This window comes from Dermochelys coriacea, chromosome 12 (genome assembly GCF_009764565.3).
Source record: "Dermochelys coriacea isolate rDerCor1 chromosome 12, rDerCor1.pri.v4, whole genome shotgun sequence".
In the NCBI taxonomy this organism is placed as follows: domain Eukaryota; kingdom Metazoa; phylum Chordata; order Testudines; family Dermochelyidae; genus Dermochelys; species Dermochelys coriacea.
This window is the reverse complement of record NC_050079.1, coordinates 21370907-21379022: the sequence shown is the minus strand read 5'-3', so window position 1 is coordinate 21379022 and position 8116 is coordinate 21370907.

The window sequence follows — 8116 nt, the reverse complement described above, 5'->3', positions numbered from 1 at the left end:
CTAAATAGGGAACTGTGCTTCAAAGTGTATGGGGCTAGGTATGTGGGGGGAGGAGCGGAGGGGAAAAGGCGGGGTTGAAGCCCTTAGCTAAGGGCTAATGTATTTATGGGCTGCATGGGTCCAAAAGTTGGTTTTGTTGCTTATGCCTATGATTGACACAAAGAAACTAAAAGGAAAATAATGTGGCTACTGGTTTAAAATGAAAGAGATACATATATGTTTTTTCCCAATTCAGTTCAAATATGCGGGAGTGGGGAAGAAGGATGCATACATATAGGAAAAGCTCCCTTGGGTGTTTTGATTTGAATAAATTGCTTTTATTCGCCAGATCACTGTAGGTTTAAACTGATTTTTAGCAACCTCCTAGGGGTCATATTTTCCTAGCTAACAAGTGACCAGCACAAGTTTAATGACTTTTACTGGTCAAGCTCAGAGAAGGCTTTTTCGTTAGTGGGTAAATCTGTGGGAAAGTATTTTCTGAATCGTAGTACAATCTTAAGGGAAAGCATACATATGTGTAACAGGCATTATCCTATAAGGCACAGAAATACAAGAGAGATGCAAAAAGAGTTTTCATGCATTCTTGGAACCATTTTCAACCCCATCTAAAGAAGTAGCAAGAAGGCTCAAAAAGAGTATTTCCACACCACATTGTGGTATATGTGCCACATCTGGCTGCATAAGGAGAAACAAGAGTGAATCTGGATCTTGGAAATGGCCAGCCCCTAACCTTTCACACAGAAAATTATTTGATTATATTAAGGAACAGTCCTCTGGCTCTCCACTACCTTGTATTTTAATATGGTTATACACTGTCTATTGTTCTGCACCATAGCTCCATTTCATCATTGTATTTTCTAAAACACACTGTATTATATTTCATGCATTTGTCAAAGATATGTTTCTAGCCATTGCAATACTGTACTTGAAAAATGTACTTTAATGCAATAGTTTAGTACAATTACTTTTAGCACCTACCATTCACCCTATATATATCATTTGTGGGAAACAGAGGTGAAGGTTTAAAGTAATTATCTTAATTTACAAAGACAACGAGGAATCCGGTGGCACCTTAAAGACTAACACTGATGCATCTGAAGAAGTGGGTTTTTTTACCAATGAAATCTTATGCCCAAATAAATCTGTTAGTCTTTAAGGTGCCCCCAGACACCTCGTTGTCTTTGTGGATACAGACTAACATGGCTACCCCTCTGATATCTTAATTAAAAACATCTAGTTTAAGACTTAATTAAATATTTTTAACCAGATTTCTTTTTGTGTCATTAGTATTTGCTGGATTTGAGGGGACAAAAAATCTTTTATGTATTTAGCACCATCTCATCCTTTTTTGGTTCCCTCTCACACATTATTTATAATTAAATAATGGTATAGATAGTATACATACCAAACCAATGGAATTTTCAGGATTAACTCATCAAAATGCCCTAAGATTTGAAGAGCCATGGTGTAGAAATGGCACAAATAACTGTGAGGTCATATGGATCATTCTCAGTGATTCATTTTCAAGTATTCAGGTTTTTTAATATTTGAAAAATTCATTATGTTTTGTACAGTCATTACATTTTGTACTGTTCTGAAATAATACCCATTTTGCAACTGAATTTTTTAAAATGTAATAAATGAGGAGGCTGTCACTTGACAGAGTTAAAAAACTAGTTATTTTTTCTCTTATCCGCTTTGCTGTAAGGTAATTCATTCTATTTTATATTTAGATTAATTTGTATTTCTTTCATAATAGGAAGCGTACGACATTATAGACTTAATAACTAAAGGGGGGAAAAGACAGAGGAGTAGGGGACAGGGTATGAAGAGATCAATTACATGATTTTTTGTCAAAAATCAGATAGGCACATATTTTAGTTTGGAAAGCATATGCTGCTCTTGATGTGGATCCAAAATGAGCCACTGCATTGAGCAAAATAAAGCCAGCTCTGTAATTATTAGCAGAGATATACTCATGAGGGCCATTTCCTGTAGAAAATACCACTTTTATTTTCTTTCCTGTATCCTGATAGAATCCCCTTAGAAAAAGAAGGAAGGGGATAGGCAAAAGTTTGTATTTAAGTAATAAGCCATGACAGACATTGCATTTTTTTGCCAATAACTGAACACCTTGGAAAGTAGGGGAGGGCATGTGATCTCGTACACTTACTGAACAGCTCCTATCATCACAGTGAATGAGTTAATCTGTTTCAAAGACAGGGAGAAAAGGAGAGAAATTGCTGGTGGACACAATCCTCCAGCACTTTGATCTGAATCACAACAAAGCAGTGAGACATCACCTATTGCATCAGAAATGGTAAAGACTATAAGCATACTGTAGTAAGATTTCATCTCCCATGCTTGGCTCAGAAATCAGCCTGCTTCTAACAGCAGGCCAAAAGACATTACACCCATTTGGAACAAATAAGGTTGTAGTATGCATAGTCAGCAATAAGGCTTGCATTTCTTCCATACAGTGCCAAGGAAATGATAATCCATTGGCCAAGTAGATCAATTTAGGTTTGAGAATTGTTAGAATATTCATCTACAGAGACTTTTGCATCAGGGCCAAACAGAAAAAAAGGCTCTTTTGCACCCTTGAAGAATATGGGAGGAGGAGGAAAATCAGTGGTACTTGCAGGATAAGCAAAGAAGGGGCAAATTGCCATTTGGCACATTCTTTCAGAAAGGGAGCAAGAAAAGTTACTGTTAACTAAAATAAGAAAGAAGAAGTTTATTTTGGTAACCAATGGACAGACAATGTGGCCAAATTCTGTTTTCAAGATTGGAAATATTGGGTTTGTGTCAGTATGTAGCAGGCCATTTTCCAACCCTGCACTGATTACACAGTTTGTTTTTTTCTTTTTACAAATCCATATGAATGGGAATACAGAAGCATGTGCACAGACAGCTATTGCAAGCATGTTTTTATGCATATGGCCAGAGACTATTTAAATGCTGCTCAAAAAATTCAGTTTCCCCGTTAATACTTTTATCTTCTCTGCTACCATTTGCTTCTTCTGCTGTTCAAGGCCATGCTGGGGCAGAGGGAAAAAATTAAAACTTTTCACAACCTTGAGCCAGATTGTACTCTCTCAATTAATCCCTCATAGGTGTGCAGAACCTCCATGAGCTTGTATTTACAGAGTTCCTCTAGGTCAGCATTGACTTACTGGTAAGAAATACCAATGGATTTTGAGGGGTACCATCCCACATTCATGGTCACTCACTCCAAGCCCTGTCCTCATTCCTCTTCCCCCTGTCCACATCGATTCTGCACCAACTGGAACACCCATGGAGAGGTCTGCATAGGATTGAGTTAAGGGGAAACAACGCCATTAATGACAGGTTTCAGAGTAGCAGCCATGTTAGTCTGTATTCACAAAAAGAAAAGGAGTACTTGTGGCACCTTAGAGACTAACACATTTATTTGAGCATAAGCATGCATCCGATGAAGTGAGCTGTAGCTCATGAAAGCTTATGCTCAAATAAATGTGTTAGTCTCTAAGGTGCCACAAGTACTCCTTTTCTTAATGCCATTAATGTGATCCCAGTCCCTGCCAATACCTGGCAAAACATCATCTGAATTTGGGAATCAGATTAGTCAATTACATCTTCTCCATACACATAATAGGGTCACTGTCGAGGAAGATCTCATTATGATAAATGGGGAAGTGTCCACCTTTCGAGGTGCTTTTGCTTCAAACACTTCGGCTGCAGATTCAGCAAGAAAAACCACATACACCTCTTTATGTTTCTAGCGCTCTTAACAACCAGAAGGGTCATAAACATTTGTATTTTATATGATGGCTTAGATGCTATGCAGAAATCAGCAAGAATCATGCTAAAATCAGGATTATATTTCTGTGTCTCTGGAGGAAAAGTATCACTGCTGAAGGGCTGTTCAGGAAAGTAAAGTTAAAATATATATATATTAGCACTTTTGCGACCCTCAAATTGCTCCAGCTACTGGGGAAATGATTAGCTACTAAAAATTAAGGATGTTAAAATTTATCTTCAATCACTTTTCACCCTATTTTTATTTTTTAGCTATTTTTTAAAATTGTATTGCAGTTGTGTCCAAAAGCCCCAATAGGCTGAGGGGCATCATAGTACAAACACATGGCCCTGCCCCAGAGATCTTTTTATCAGCCCCTAATTAACCTCTTCCTGATTATTCAAACCAGAGTAATCTGAGGGTGTTTAAAATGAATCTAAATCCACTCAGCTGTGGGAGAAGGTCTAAGGAAAAATTGTTCAGAAATATGACTAGTAGGAAATATGAGTACTGTGTCAGACAGTTCTCTAACAAACCAGACTAATCTGCTGCATTACTCTACGTCTCTCCATAACTCATTTGATAGTGTCTGCTGTTTACAAGAGCTTTCACTTTTTCTCAGTATTATCTAGAATGCAATATCACATGAATTAGAAACTTCTAGAAAACTCTCAGACATTTCACTATTAATCGATTGGTGACTGACAGTTGGGCTGTTCTACAAGAAGGAACATTCTAGAAAATCCAACTTCACTGTTATTAAAAAAAAGTCTTACAATGCTTTTGTAAGGTGCAAGAGAGATAAGACATCTTCCCCACAGTAAAGAGGTAGTGTAACAAATATATACAGAAATAATAATTACCGCTAGGATTTACAAAGGGGTTTCGGGGAATTAAGTATCCACTCCCATTGATTTTCAATGTAAACTGGGCACCTCACAACCCTCGGGCACTTTTGAGAAATCACACCCAAAAATCAGAATTCCAAAGTCATCTCTATACAAATAGCTTATCTCAATGCAGATTTTATTGGTAGGAGCTCCTCAGGCACTTAAACCCAAAAGCAACCCTCGCCTCTCCTCAGCCTATGTTGTAATCTGAAGATTGCTTTTGTTTGAGTACAAAAGGCATGGGAACACTTTTTATGAGCACTCTCAGCTGTTTAACAGGGATAGAGCTGGCTGTGTGTATTGCAGGATGAGTACATTGGAAGCTTAGCACAGGAGAAATAGGATGACAATGAGGGGATAGTAGGTAAGTGTATGAGCAGGTAAGAAGAGAGTGAGATGGTGTAATTAAAGGATGAAATGATGTAGTGATGCCCAATGGATAATAGATAATAGATGTAATTCAGGGTGATTCAGAAGATGGCATTGTACAAAATAACTCAGTGTGGAAGCTGTGAACAAACCAAGTATAGAGAAGTGTCAGTTCTCTGCACTTAGTATAAGAAGTATTGCTATGCTTTGTGTACTGCCATCTCTGTAAAAAGGGACTGAGCTAACAAGAGAGATGATTAGTTTTCTAGGGGCAAAGGTTAAGGATGTTAGTGAGAGGGTTGATATGTTATAATCAAGAGAACTGGGAATGAGTCCTATATTTGTGCATGTGGAAATTAAACGTTAACAGAAAGGCAAAGATGCTTTACAGGAGGCTGGGGCTTGAGAGAAAGGGGAGAGAGAGAGAGAGAAAAGTGCAGTTTTGGTACAGTTCTAGTTAACAGAAGTGAGAAATTCCTAAGCAAATCTTGTGCATAGCAGGTGAATGAATGGCTAGTGAACTGGCACCATTCCACAAAATTAAGAGGTTTAGACAACTAAAGCTTCCCACTGGTAGTAACTAGGGTTACACTAGAGTTTAAGAAAGAAAGAGGAGAAATACAAGACAAGCAATCAGCATGTTACACTATTTCAAAGAGAATTTGATTTTATATAGCACCTTCTGTACTCACAATAAAAATCAAAGATATTGGTAGAGCGGTCACTGGCAGGCCAAGGGCAACCATTATATGCTCACCAGTGTTATACATTATGATCTTGGACATCAGAAACATTTGTTAGATGGAGGTAATGTTGACCAGAACACTGGACTATCCCCTTTCTTTTTTGAGAAGTGGTATGGGATTTTTTATTGTATCCAGCAGCTGCTATTTCTGCCTGGGATAAGAATTTGCACTTGCCCTCTCTCTACTTCTAAACTTGCCACTGAATTTATTAGTACTCTGGAGGTCTCTAGAGAAGGTACAGATGCAAACAACCTCCCTCTCCATTATGACAGGTTTCAGAGTAGCAGCCATTATGTAGACCAATCTTCTGTGAAGGCTATTCTTCAAAGTGTGCCATGATCAGAGAATGTGAATAGCAGCTGTGCAGCAGCTGCCCTGGACCAGCACTCTGTTTTCTTTATAAAGTAGTGAGTTTTAGAACAGGACAGAGAAATAAGAAAAGAAAAATGGCTTCTATGTAAATGTTAAGTGCATAGGGATATGATATGACTCAAATGTAGTTGCAGATTTGGAAAAAGTTAACAGTGTATCTGACATGAGAAACAAGAAAAATGACTCTGGATTTGAAAGGCTTAATAAGTAGTTCCTATGCTGTCTTTGTAGTCTAAATGCAATATATAAGAGGATCATAGTTTGGTCTGCCAGCTCATTTGTTCACTTCCAGGTCAGCAGGAACTAGGACAATGCAGAGAAAACACATCCATTCCTTCATTTCATTCTGTTGCAACAAAATGAGGTTCCCAGAGAGAGAGAGAGATCGCTAGTCCTCATCTGCTAGCGTGAGTGCAATGCTCTGGAACAGTCAGAAAACAGAAGAACAAATATCCTCAAGGCTCAATGAAGAGGACAGAAGCCCTAACCCCACCCCAAAGATTCGAATACATTATTGACAAAGGGGATTGATAAATAGTGGGGAAAAAGGTAGCAAAATTGGAGATACAGATACTGAAGCTGCAGAGAGAAATGATATACCCATTTTGACTGACAAAGCACTGGGTAAAAATGTAAGATAATAAATGGTGGTAAAAGAGCCTTAACTCTCGAAGAGTCTTCAAGGCAGCTGGAAAAAATAAATTGTGGAAGGCTCTCAGAGATAAGAGAGGCCCAGAAGAAAGCCAAGACTTTCACCTATAGAGCTGCATAAGTACACAAGATCTGGGGATGGACCCAATGAACATTGGGAGTGGTAACACTTAGAATCCAACCTTTGATCTGGATCCTAATTTCACAGTTGGCCAATATCTTTATAATAGATTTAACCAAAATCATGAATCCAGACAACCTTGAACTTTCAGGAATGTATGGTGTTGGAATCTTGCTCAAATAGTATGCTCTCTGCCAGGCTTTAGCAAACCTAAGGACAGTAAATATTCTTCTAGTATGGTAGTGCTCAGATGCTCAGCAACAGAGATTTTGAATTAATACAGAAGGTGCAAGTCTATTTTAAACTAGTCCTAGAGTTGGTTGGAAAATAGAAGATGGGGAGAAACAGTGTTTTCAAAAATTTCAAATTTAATTTTTGTCATTGTTTCTTGATTTTTGCAACCAGCTATAATCATAACTGAAGTAACTGTGGAGAAACATCTAATATTTAGCTATCAAAACTATTATAAGATTTTAAATTCTCACAAGTGTCAGGTACATACTAGAAGCAGCAACCAAAAAGATATGATTTTTGGAAAGCTGACTTTGATGGAATGCAAAATATTTGTTTCAATTTCAGTAAATGCATGGCACATCTAATCTACTACAAACAAGTGAGGAAAATATTAAAGGAAGACCTGGAGAAATACTAAGTTTGATGAAATATCCTTGTTAAGTCTGATCAGAGTAAAGGGCAATAGAGATCAACATGTTTATGCAAAGATGCATATAATACAAAGAATAAGCAGAGGTATTTAACATTATGATAATAGTTTGGCAAAAAGAGGACTGGCAGTTATATTTTAAAAATAAGCAAAAAGAAATACCAAATGCTAAATTACAGAGAATGTTCTGATGAACAGTAAAGTGTTACTGGAGACTACCAGTACACAGACACAAGTGTACTTATTAGACAATATTCCAGCTACTTTTATTACAGCCCTTCTGCACCATTAGGGTCTGATCCTGCAAAATGCTGAATATTTTAATATTATACTTATTATTTTGCATTGCAGTAGTGCCTAGGTACCCCAGCAAAGACACCTCCATATTATAGCTGGGCAGCATTTAGAGAGAGAGAGAGAGTTTATGCATCAGAAAATGCAGTTTACGTCAACTGAAACTACTTGTGAATTTGACCAAATTCATCCAATAGTCTTAGACAACTTGCGGTCGCCACTGCTCAC